At 43.0% G+C, this 13,473-nt stretch overlaps 1 pseudogene; it reads right to left on the bottom strand.

The window, feature by feature from the left end:
- Positions 1-254: 254 nt before the first annotated feature.
- On the bottom strand, positions 255-12,148 carry LOC149165995 (FT-interacting protein 7-like; annotated as a pseudogene).
- Between the last annotated feature and the right edge of the window lie 1,325 nt (positions 12,149-13,473).

Raw genomic sequence — 13,473 nt, 5'->3', positions numbered from 1 at the left:
AGGCGACAACTTCCCAGGATTTTCCTATCTGCTTCACAGGCTTGGAGGCAGCTGGGGTTTATTTCCTTTACTAGGTAATTTGTCAAATAAACCCTCAATAACAGTCACATGGTTCCTGCAAAATTCTCTTGATTAATAGTTCAAGTATATAAATTGTCACTTTCAACCACTTATTTGTTGATTATAGGCACACACCTGCTATCGAGTGTACCAGAAACATGTTGTATCAATAACATGGCACTATGTTCCTAATACTAGTCACAATCTATGGTTAAATGAACAATGTACAACATACATGAGATCATGAAACTTATAGCAATGAAAATTCCAGTAGAATGAGGATCTCTCTAAGTAAGAAGATGTTGGATTCTCTCACGCATACATACGAAAATCACCCAATATAGTCGGTATCCACGCAGCTAATATCCTTAATTGATCATATCTCGTTCTAACAATTTCAGAAGCCTCAGAGCTCTGTAATGGATCAAATTCCTCATCAAGTTCGTCCTGATCAACGACATCTACATGGGAAATTCGTGTATCCATGTGCGGTGGCATCCTAGGCCAAAACCTATAGTGCCATGCACCAATGAGAAAAATGTAGAAGAAAATTGTTGGTACAATGAGTTCTGGGTACCAAACCAGGACAAGGAAGTGGAAATGCACTAAAATTGTTGTAATGGGATTCCTCCACTGACATATATCATCAACCCATTTGGAAACAGATGCAACTCCATAGAGAACATTCATAATTCTGAACCAGTTAGCCTTACTTCTCCTGTTCCACATATTAGACTCTATATCCAACATATATTGCACTCTTGTAAAACTTAGTAATTTTTACTTTTGGGAAAAAATAAATTTTTTTTTTTTTTTTTTCTAAGCAACACTACCTACTTTTGTATTAATATGTACAGCTGAAACTTACAGTCGAGAGAACTGGCTGCCCATTTCCAACTGTGGCTCCATGGGCAGCTGTAACAGATTCCAAAAACACTTGCACCTGGTGATGTTTCCAGTATTGACCAGTGCATCAACTAACAAAAAGATCCTAAACATTTCTGAAGAACCCACGCAGGGGCAGAATTCGAAGGCTATATGACTCAGACTTCTGCAGGGAATGCGCTTATGTCCCAAAACAGAGAAACTGCTATCCATATCATAGAAGTAAACAAGAAACAACATAAGACAAGAGTCCAACGACATTGAACAGGAGACCAGCAATGTAAGACACAAGACAACAGGAAAGATCACTAAACCGTCCACGATCCCAAACGCTTCCTGGAAGAACGTGAGAGTGCCACATGGGCCTATTCCTCGGTCGCAGCTTCCTCAGGCTCAGCTTCCTCTGGCTCAGCCTCCCGAATCCACGCCCATCCTTGTCCCTCGGGTAGTCCATCCATGAAGGCTGGCAATTCAGGTTCACGCGCATGGCTTGATGTATGGTGGGGCTCCAGCAGTGAGTTGCCCCCCGAGCTTGAAGCCTCACCTAGTGGACGCTTTCCTTTGTCAACCACCCGAATTTCTTCCGCCAGAGACTGTTGCCGCCTTCCTCCATGCTCCGATAGAATTTCCCCTGCAAGGGATTGTTGAATTCCTCCCTCGTTTTCCATGGGATTTTCCACTGCAAGGGGCCTCGGCAGACCCTCCACATTTTCCTCAGGGACCCTGGTGAACAGAACGGATATGTGGGCGTTGATACCCGCATTATCCCTGGAATTTCCCAACGTGAAAATAACCGAGCCAAACGCAGGTAGCCTTGGCTCGCCATTGTTGGACCCTCCAGCCTCCACAAAATGGCTTGCCTGAACAGGGGAAGCTCCCACACGTCGATGACAGTAACAACAGCAGCAGTGGTGATGAGTGTCTGCTGCAGGCGAGCGAGAGGAGCTGCCACGCCTTGAACCCCTTCCTCTTTTGCACGACATCCTCTCTCGCACCATACTTCCAGCAGCTTCCTTCTTAGGCAGAATTCTCCTCCAATTCGGCTCCAGGCAACACACAAATGCGCGCAGGCAAGAACCAGCGAGGACCAGCAGCTTGCCAGCCTCCCCCAAATCGACAATAACACCGCTCTGCTCCAAATTCTGGGCATATACACCATCGCACTGAGCAGCGTCTGCCCCCATTCTGCAATTCTTATTGCCTTCCACATTCCGTCGGAATTCTCCCGCATTGAATGCGGCCATCTAACCCTTCAATGTTCCCTGCACCTTCATTAAGGCTAATGAACTGCAATGCCCGGCCTGTGGAGTTGGCGGCGAGGGGCCATAAAGATCTCTGTCCGTCGCATGACCTCCCCTCCGTGGCAAGTGGCTCTTCCATGTGATGCGACGTAGCACCCGCATCCGGGACAGCAGCCTCCTCTCGGATTAAGCTTTCACATTCCTGGAGCTGCTGCCTGTTGGAGATGGTGTTTGTGTTTCCGGAAATCAGGGGAGTGCTGGTCTCAACTCCAATGTTGGCCAGAAGGTCGGCAATTTTGTTTCCCTCCCGTCGAGTATGATTGAAGGAGATGGCCCTTGCATTGCTAAGCTTGTGTGCTATTCCATTTAATCTTGCTTCTAGTCTCCAGCTGGGAGCTATCTTCCTTGCTTGCGAGCCATTCTGTATGCGGGTTGCCATGTTGATGAGAATTTGGGAATCCCCTTCTACAATCAAGGGTTGGAGATTGAGGTTCCAGGCTAGTTGAAGGCCCTGCCAGAGCCCCTCCAACTCTGCTGAGTTATTGGTGTCCCATCCTATACTTCCAAAGTAGATTTGCAGAGGAATGCCTTCATGATTCCTGATTATGCCTCCGAATCCTGCGGCTCCTGGGTTGCCTTTGGATGCCCCGTCAAAGTTTAGCTTGTAAGAGTTTTCAGGGGGAGCGTTCCAATGGCAATCTTTCTGATTGTTGCTTTTAGGAATGCTACTTTTCAAAGAGTCTTGAGGTATCTGCAGCTGCCAATTCCTCAGAATATTCTGCTCACTATCCGTGGTCGGCAAATCTTCTTTGGTCCAACCTTGGAGCGCCATAGTTTCTTGAATGTTTCTCTGGATCTTGCGCCATATTACATCTAGCGGAGATCTTTTGTTTTTGAAGATGCGCTGATTTCTTTCCTTCCAAATGTTCCAGAGGACGATCCCCGGAATGATGCTCCATAAGTGATTGAGAATCGAGCTTTTGTAGGGGTGCCTAGACCATTGCCTTATGGAGTTGATGATGTCTTCCTCCTCTATGCATTGTTTTTGACATTTGAATCTGACCCTGTTCCAGAGAAGCTTGGCTAGGGGGCAGGTATTCAAAAGATGTTGAAGGGATTCCTCATCCTGAAAGCAATTGTGACAAATCGAAGGGCCATGGAAGTTTCTTTTCCTGAGCTTGTCCCAGGTGAGAATCTTCTTATGTCCTGTCAGCCAGAGAAAGTAGGAGATCTTTGGCCAGGGACCGAGCTCCCATACTTTCTTCCATAAAGGGTCAGGGGTATCTGCAAAGTTACATAGAAGTTTATAGGCTTCTGCAGTGGTGTAGGTACCTTTGGGTAGGTATCCCCACCTGAGTATGTCCTCACCATTATCTTGTCTTATACTTCTTTTCCGCAACTCGCTTCCCAGCTCCGTTTCCATCCTGGCATCTTCTCTGCTGAGGATTTGGTCACTTGTTTTCCATTTTCTGAAGCCCAATTCAGGTTCTGGTTGCCAGTAATGATGGACCTTTTCCTGTTGCTGTTCCTGCCTCTCTGGAATCAGAGAAGGGTGAAGAATGTTCGTGAGTTTAGGCAATTGATTCCAGGCGTCCGTCCAGAACCTGGCGCTACAACCATTCCTGATTTCCCAGAAGCTGTGCTGTTGGATGATGTGATGGTGTTGCTTGGCTGCGTTCCATATCAAAGATCCTTTTTCAGTGGGAGTGAATCTAATGAGTTCTTCGTGGGGTCTGTTGCCTGCATATTTAGCTGTCCATATTGTCCCCCATGGCTTGTCTGGATTAGTGAGCCACTGCCACCAGATCTTGGCATTCATGATGGCGTTACTGTGTTCAGGGTCTCTTAGCCCAATTCCTCCTTTGTCCTTGGGCATACAAACTTTGGTCCATTTCACCAATGCCCATTTTCGATTGGTGGCCGAGCTGCTCCATAAGAAATTTCGCTGAATGTTTCTGAGGCATTTTAAAACCCATTTTGGGGCGGCTAAAGAGGAAAACAAGTAGAGAGGCATTGCTTGCAAAATCGATTTGATGAGGACAATTCGGCTTGCCAGATTTAACGACCTGTGAGTCCAGAGGTTGAGGCGGCTTTCAATTTTCTCCAATAGAGTGCGCCAGGCAGAGTGCTTGATAGCTGAAGCTGTGAGAGGGGCTCCTAAGTACTTGGAGGGAAGGGATGCAGAAGGAAAGCCCAAAATGCGGGAGACAGCAGCTTTGACAGAGGGAGGAGTATGAAAAAAGAAAATTTGCGATTTGGAGCAATTGATAGTCATGCCAGACGCCAGAGAGAAGTCCTGGAGGAGGCTTTTGAGTCTTCGGGCTTCTTGAGCTGAGGGATAGCCAAACAACATCGTATCATCAACGAATTGCTGATGGGAGAGGGCAGGGGAGTTGTGCACCGAGATACCCTTGATTTGCTGAGAGTGAAGAGCTTGCTTAATGTGCCTCCCCAGCCCTTCAGCCATCAGAACGAAAAGAAAGGGGGAGAGGGGGTCTCCTTGCCGGATGCCCCTAGAGGGATTAAAGGAACGGGAGGGAATGCCATTGACAAGGATGGAGAAATGAGTGGAGTTAATCATGTTCAGGATCCATCTTATCCAAGAAGGACAAAAACCAAAGGCTTTTAACATATGATGGATGTAGTTCCAGTTTAGCTTGTCAAATGCTTTTGAAAGATCTAATTTGAGAAGCATACCTGCCTGCTTAGAGTTCTTGAGAGAATGAATGATTTCGTGAGAGAGTAGAATACCATCCATTATATGCCGTCCCTCCACGTAGCCTGACTGCTCCTTGGATATAAGTGCCGGCAGAAGCGGTTTGAGCCGATTAGCTATGACTTTTGAGATCACTTTATAGATGACATTGCATAATGCAATGGGTCTGAATTTATCCGGAGTGATGGATTCTTCCGCCTTGGGAATGAGAGCGATGAAGGTAGCGTTGAGAGAGGGAAGAAGCCAACGCGTTGCTCTGGATTCTTCTACTATCTGCCAGACTTCCTCCTTTAACATGTCCCAGAAGGCATGGAAGAAAGTAGTTGTGAACCCGTCTGGACCTGGAGCTTTGCCCTCTTTGAGCTGTTTCATAGCATCGTCCACCTCCTCTATGCTAATAGGGCACATTAAGAGTTCATTTTGTTCCTCTGTAATGATTTTTGGAATGTTGCTGGTAATTTTGTTAATGGCTTGTTGCCTGTCTTCTCCCTGCTCTTGGTGGACTTGTTGAAAATGATTGAGGAGCTCTGCTTCAATTCCTTCATGAGTTTCTACCTTGGCACCTGATTGGTTTTGGATGAAGGGGATATTGTTGTTCATTCTCCTTTGAACTGTTGTTCTATGGAAGAATTTAGTGTTACGCTCCCCCTCCTTCAACCATCGAACTCTTGACTTTTGCTTCCAATAGATTTCTTCCTGCTTCCCTCTTTCGTCCAGTAGATTGTGAATACGACGTTCCCTCTCCAGCGTTGCTTCCGTGTGCCCCTCCGTGATAATCTGCTGGTGAAGAGTTTCCAAGTCCTGCATGAGCTTTTGCTTCTCCTCGAAGATGTTACCAAAAGTTTCCCTATTCCATCTTTTCAGATGGCTTTTGAGAAATATTAATTTCTTCTGAAATTGGTACATTTTCGCTCCTTCTGGTGGGATGAACGAGGCCCAAGTGGTCTTAACAAACTCCTTGAAGGTAGGATGAGTGAGCCAGAAACCTTCAAACCTGAAGGGTCTTTTGGTCATGTTACCTGGTCTTTGCCATTGAAGAGCTATTGGCCAATGGTCTGATCCAGTATGAGCAAGGATGGCTGCAGAGATGTCTCCCCCTAAGTGAACCGCGTTGTCAGAGAGGAGGAAGCGATCCAACTTGGAGGCGATTTGGTGCTTGCCTGCCCTGCGATTGCTCCAAGTATAGGTACCATTGCAGAACGACATATCTATAAGAGAAGCCGAGTGTATGAACTCTTTGAATCTATCGACTTCAGGCTCCATTCTACTTCTTCCTCCGAGCTTTTCTTCAGATTTGGTGATCATGTTGAAGTCCCCTGCAGCGATCCAGAGCGGGAATTTTCTGCTGTTACTTAGGACTTCGATTGTGTCAAGGAGCGCTACCTTACTGCCAGTGTCTTGCGGGAAGTAGACATTTGACAGGTTGCCATGTATGTTGGTCCCCAGAATGTGGAAGGTAGCCTGTATCAAATGATGTGCTGCATGAAAATCTGTTAGGAAGACCGCTTGGGTGTTCCATGCAATAGCCAGCCCTCCCGAGGCTCCAGAAGCATCTACCGCTACTGAGCGACATCCTGGCCAGGCTTTTGAAAAAAAACTGTCTAACATAGAGCTAGTACACTTAGTCTCCTGGAGAAAGCATATTTGGGGCTTTTCCTTCTTTATCATGTTTTTCAACATCCTGAGTTTTCCGGGGCTGTTTAGCCCTCTTATATTCCAGGAAACAAGCTTCATATTTAACCGCTGACAGAGGGCTTGAAGTACTTAGTCAACTTAGCATATCTGCCTGAGTCGACCAGGATTTTCCCAATCTCTATCGTTCTTTGCAAATCTGTCTTCCGGCCTCTTTTCTTCGAGTCCTTATGGCGTAGAGTGCCATCCCATTGGCTGCCTGGTTGGATCCCGAGTTGGTTCTGGTAGTAGGCGCGAGAAATGACCAATTCAAGTTTGTCAAGTTGAAACTCTGGGATGGCATCATATGCTTTCCTTCTACATGCCGCCTCTATTTCTAGGAGATCTAGGCCATGTAGGTCTATGCTTTCCGGCTCCTCGTCCATTATTTGCACTTGATCGCTGTCTTCATTACTAATATCTGGATTCTGGGGGATATCGTTTTTGCCGTCTACATCCATATCTTTGAGATTTTCGGCTGATTTGGTCCGATCCCTTTGCAGAATGATGGGGCTAGTGATGGGGGCTGAGGATTTGGGAGGGGGGTTGGAGGGAGGGGGAGGGGAGGAGGAGGAGGGATGATCAGGGACGGCATCATTGTTGGTGGGGGGATCTTCCGAAGATTGCCCAAGAATATCGAAGCTGTTCTTGGTTACTGGGCCATGCGGCTTGCTGGGCTGGGGTTTGTGTCCATTGAAGGGCTTTTTATGCGAACGCTTCCTGCCTAAGACTTTGGTGAAGCCATCCTGGGCAGGGGAACCAGAGGAATCAAGAGGACTGGTTTGGATATTTTGAGGGCAATCCCTGAATAGATGGCCTAGGGTATGACATTTCCTACATCGGAAAGGAACATGCTCATAGTCGAGGGGCTGAATCCACTCTTCATCACGGTGGGCAAGAGTAACTGACTCAGGGAGAGCCTCATTAAGGCGAATGAAGACACAAATCCGGGCATAGGAGATGTACTTACGAGATAGGGTTTCTTCTGCTACTCTGATGTATTCGCCTACCCCATTGCCGATCTTTTTGAGTAGCTCCTCCCCCCAGTATTCATCCGGGAGCGAATACAGCCTGATCCAGACTGGAGCCCACGTTAGGTCCTCTTTATCCGGGTTAAACTTGGGGATCCAGTCGCGCATATATAGCCCAGCCGAGTTGAAAAAATAGGGCCCTCCCACCAGAATCCTGTGTTTGTCCTCCAGACAGTAGAATATAGCAGTGAAAAAGCCTTTCGGCCCTAGCTGCAGCGTGACATCCCCTTTGGGTTTCCATTTTGCAGCTATCCATCCATATAGGGCTCTCTCAGTTGGCCAAAAACCTATGAACTTGCCAATGAGGGCATGATCTTTCATGAACTCTATTCTCTCATCGACCTTGTCTCCAGGCAACTCGATCCTTGGTCGTACCTTAGCTACTGGTCGGCACGTGTTTGAGGTAATCTTCGGACCTTCTCCAGGCTTTCCAGCTTCTCCTTGCGGTTCGTTATCTCCTTCTTTGCGTTTTCCATCACCATTGAGGTCATTTTGGGGTTTTTTACCCCTGTTCAGAATTTCTTCGTCCACCGAGCCAAAAACGACTTGATGCTCAGGATCCAACTGCGACGGGGAGGGCACTGACGCCCCCCCCTGGGGATGGGCCATTCCCAAGCCCTGATGCGCTGCAGGTCTGGGTGCGGCAGCAACTTACGCGATACCTGAGAAGTACTCTGCTTCACGGATTGTCGGCGCCGTTTGCAGGAACTCGCAGAACCCTAGCAGAGCCAAAAACCCTATTCTGTGTTGGGTTTTTTCTCTCTTTCAATGTGTAATGTTATCAAATAAAAATTAAATTTTAAAAAATATAAAAATAATTAATTTTCAATTTAGGAAATAATTTTAGTGTATAAAAGAAAAAAATATATATTTACTAAAAATTCTAGAAATATAAATAAATGAAATAAGTAGAGAAAACAATCAATTAATGTATAAACAATATTAAAGTAAAATTAGGATGTTTGATTTCTGGAATTTTATTTTTCATAATTACTCCGTAAGGTGTTTCCATCTGAAAAGAAGTCCCTCCCATGCCACCTATGTTGTGAGACGTTGATTTCGACGTTAGGTAATTCAAATAACCTCTCCCATCAGATTGAAAAATACAGATATTTTTAGTTACAATTCAGTATGAGCCTCCTCCTCCCATTTGGGAGCCTCGATTGGTTTTTTGTGGTGTCTTTCGAAACCGTCAACCTACCTCTCTCTTTAGTCTCTCATTCCCAACATTTTTTATGGGAGGGTTTCACTCTGCAACTCCATCTATTAACAGTAAGCTCGTCACGTCTCCAACGACCTCTTCCTCTTGGGATTCCAGGTTATTTGCGACTTCCTTGATGCCACATCCACTCAACGACTGATTCTCTGCTCCATCATTCGTTCTCAGGTATAATTTTTGTGTTGACAAGGTTTTCCTTTCCATGGTTAGAAGCGTCTGCTTCCTAGGATGTTCCGATTTGCTTCATAGGCTTGGAGGCAGTTGGGGTTTATTTCCTTTACTGGGTAATTTTTCAAATAAACCATTAATAACAGTCACATGCTTCCTGCATAATTATCTTGATTAATAGTTAAAGCATATAAATTTTCACCGTTAACCACTTATTTGTTGATTATAGGCACACACCTGCTATAGATTGTATCAGAAACAATAACATGGCACTATGTTCCTAATATTAGTCACAATCTATGGTTAAATGAACAATGCGCAACATATATGAGATTATGAAACTTATAGAATTGAAAATTCCAATAGAACGAGGATCTCTCTAAGTAAGAAGAGCTTGAATTCTCTCCCCCATGCGTAGCAAAATCACCCAATACAGTCTGTATCCTTGCAACCAAAATCCTTAATCGATCATATCTCGTTCTAACAATTTCAGAAGCCTCAGAGCTTTGTAATGGATCAAATTCCTCATCAAGTTTGTCTTAATAAATGACATCTGCATGGGAAATTCTTATATTCATGTGCTGTGGCATCCTAGGCTGAAACCTATAGTGCCATGCACCAATGAGAAAAATGTAGAAGAAAATTGTTGGTACAATGAGTTCTGGGTACCAAACTAGGACACAGAAGTGGAAATGCACTAAAATTGTTGTAATGACATTTCTCCACTGACATATATCATCAACCCATTTGGAAACAGATGCAACAACAAAGAGAACATTCATAATTTTGGATCAGTTAGCCTTACGTCTCCTCTTTCTCCACATATTAGACTTTGTATCCAACATATGTTGCACTACTTTCCTGCCTCAAAGGTGGCTCAACACGAGCTAATCACAATCCAACAATATCCATTACTATGTCTCTTAACATGTCCTACTAACTTAGGTGAAAGGGATGCAAATAATGCATCTTAGGAAGCAATGGCTGAGAGTAAATCTGAATAACATCAAGTAAAGAAGAGCAGGAAAAATGCACTACGAGTTCAATTTATCCCATTTTTTTCACACCAAAACGCTGGAGAACCAACAATGGATAAGAATTTCTATGATCTCGATTGCTTTCCAGTGTGGAAATGTAAATATGCACTGTTCCAATGTGAAAATATTTGAGCAATGAAGACTTATTATCTCAGTTGTTCATGTAGATGTGCCAATTATCAAAGACTCCTAAGGTCAAAACAGTGCACGGGTCATAAACTTCCCATGTGTATTTCTCATTCTAGCCTGTGTCAAATATAACAATAATTGTTCTCGTTCTAACCCATTTCTACCCATACTTTTCTAAACATTAGGCATTTGTTGTACCTCTTCCTCCTTTGGTTTTCATAGGTAACATGTTTTTGGCTCCCAAAATTCCCAATTCAAGCACACATATAGATGGTTTCCATAATTGTTTAGCAGTTGGCCTTAAATCACTGCTTAAATGGGCAGCCTCATCCATTACATGATATCCGCCATCAAAACAAAAGAGTAGATGAATTCTTCCACGATAGTTAACATATGGTTTTCCATTTACTTTTTCTCAATTGAGCCACCTTGATCTTACCATACTGTAATCTAGTCTCCTTTCAATTGTCTTTAGTGAAATTATTGTTTGGCCTAAGTCGTCCACATGCTTATTACCACGAGTACTAGGTCAATCCTCAACCAATAACACAAGTTGTTCCTCAAATGGTTCAACTGCAACTTAAAAAAGATCAAATCGTCCTTCCAAAATGGGCTTGACAAGGTTCTATAATTAGAAGTTATAGTCCTCAAAACTTGTATACCCAACTGCACCCTCACTCTAAGCTCATGAAAATTTATCTTTTCCAGAATCTGTAGGTCTTGGGCTTCAATTACATTGACCCTCACATACCATAATTTTGGGAACAAATATACTTTTGATCTTGTATTCATCATACCTTCTGTATCAAACTTCCAAGCCTTTGGGAATGTTTCATATGCTTGTGTTCCCATCCAAACTGAAAGCATAATATCACCTTAGACTCTACCATCTCCTTCCAACCTAAACCATGAGGGTGCCAAAGGGCTATCTGGAGGAACTCTTTTTGGAACCTCTGAGAGATGAAAGCAGACTCCCCCAAGGAAGTCATCCCTTGAATTGCTTCCATCCCATACATAAATCTCCATAGCGGGAGCTGATTGAAGTGTGTCTTTGCCAAAGGAAAAGATCTGGTCCCATTCAGGATATGCAGTGTTATGAAATTTTCGTGTTCGAACAATTTCGCCTCCCACTCTCATTTTCACAAATGGATCACCTGCATACCCTGTAACAAACCAAATATTTCAGAACCAAAATTAAACTTACCAAACTATGAACTATTCAATGAGTGTTTTTGAGAATGGAAACTCACACATTGTGCCTAGATTCTAAGCAACAAATGCACAGGGACAGTAATTTAGTCAGCTTTCTTAGCCCTGTGGAGTCCTTACCATGCCACAATTCTTACCAACATAATGAACAACGTTGCATCTCTAAATAATATCAAGCCAAACAAATACCTATAATTTAACTATTTGGGAACAAGAGTTTGAATCATTCAGCATAAACTGTATTAACTGAGAATATTATTTTCTCGAAAAATAAACAATGAGAAACCCCTTAACCTAGAAACTTCCATCTGCCATGACATCTTTGGAAAATTTACCCATGTTCATATATTTGAAATATTGTCTTACAGTAACTAGTCTGGTGTCCTATGGAGATCAAAATTCATCGCTAATTTGGACACTAACTACAGTCTATTACAATTAACTTGAAAACTCCTTGCAACCTGAATTTAATTTTCTAAAGATTGCTAAATATCATCAATAGAGGAACCATCCTAGTATACAATATTTCTCTATGCATAGCTGAATGTTTTTATTACAGTATAGTGTGAAAATAAATCTCAAAATAGAGCATTACCTATAGAATTTCTGGATGGAAGTGCTCTTGCCTTGACAATTCTTACAAAAAGACATGCCATTTTCTCAACCAAATCATAAGTAAGCCGCTCATTGTGGCCTAGATAAGAACTACCCAAATCCTTCATGAGATATTCTGTAGTCATGATTGAGGGCCAGGCCATGGTTGGTCTCTCAAAATGATGCATTGTTACTACTGCTATGTGATCCACTTTTGCTACTTCTGGGGGCTTCGTGGCTGTTTCAATAGTCTTATCTTCTATAGGTGGAGGTGATTCAGCCTATGGTGCTTTTTCTGGTGGAGCTTCCCAGGCAACTTAACTCTTCCCAAAAAATTACGATGTCTACTCATACTGGTTTTCTTATCATTGCAAACCTCAATTTCCAATTCCTCATGAATCATTATTGATGGATCACTTACAGTAAACTCCAATTTCTCATTCCAATTAGGATTCAGATCCTTATACTTCATCTTTGTATGCTTGCACTGTCTATCAAAAGAAGGCTTCACAAATGGACTGAATAATCCCTCTCCATCCATTGGCATGAGGTTCTTTGCATCCACCACCTCCACAATTATTTTTCTCATCATCATTCTTACAGGGAAAAGTTACCTCTGTGATCAAAGCAAAGGGTTAGACATTAGCATAGGAGGAGTTTCTACAATTACTCTTCTATACCAATCCCAATTATTCTTTAGTCCTATGTACCTTTGCAAATTTTTCCTAGAAAATTATACAATGAAATCTGAAATAAAAAGTGGAAAGAATGCCCATAAACAAAGCCCTACCAAAACTAAAATACACAAGTCTTCTCTGAGAAATCTCAAAACACCTAAATTAGCTTACTGGGGATATCAATACTAACAAACCAGATAACCTAAAACACTATGTATTAATAGTTAAAGTATATAAATTGTCACTTTCAACCACTTATTTGTTGATTGTAGGCACACACCTACTATCGAGTGTGCCATAAACATGTTGTATCAATAACATGGCACTATGTTCCTAATACTAGTCACAATCTATGCTTAAATGCACTAGGAAACCACTGTGTGAATAATCAAGAATAATATCCTAGTTTGGGATCCAAAATTATTGTCAACTGAACCATCAATATGCTGAATGAATAAATGTCATTGAGACCCTTAATTTTATTGAAGGGCATTTAATTCGTTCAAAAATTGTTTTTTTCAAGAAAAAATTTCACATATTTATAACTAAATTCTGCGGGATTCGACTCATCAACATTAGAATCACAAGACTGCGATCGAGTTATATTTAACACACCCCTGTGACATCCATAAACATATCCTGTAGAGGATTGTTGAGCACGCTTTGAGGATGACACCATGAATCCTGAAAATGATCTTCTGAGGTCTTTTAATGGGTAAACCAAAAACTTCCTCACTTCACCTACTCTCACCCACCATGAATTTCTCTTCTTTTGATTGTGGCTGCAACTTTCTCCTTCTTCTATCTGGTCCTCTTTCACTTACTCCTTGTTTTTC

The sequence above is a fragment of the Pinus tabuliformis genome, chromosome 5_1, assembly GCF_031772625.1.
Source record: "Pinus tabuliformis cultivar Carrire ecotype Pingquan chromosome 5_1, CPIR1, whole genome shotgun sequence".
Lineage (NCBI taxonomy): Eukaryota > Viridiplantae > Streptophyta > Pinopsida > Pinales > Pinaceae > Pinus > Pinus tabuliformis.
This window is presented reverse-complemented; position numbering and strand designations above follow the sequence as displayed.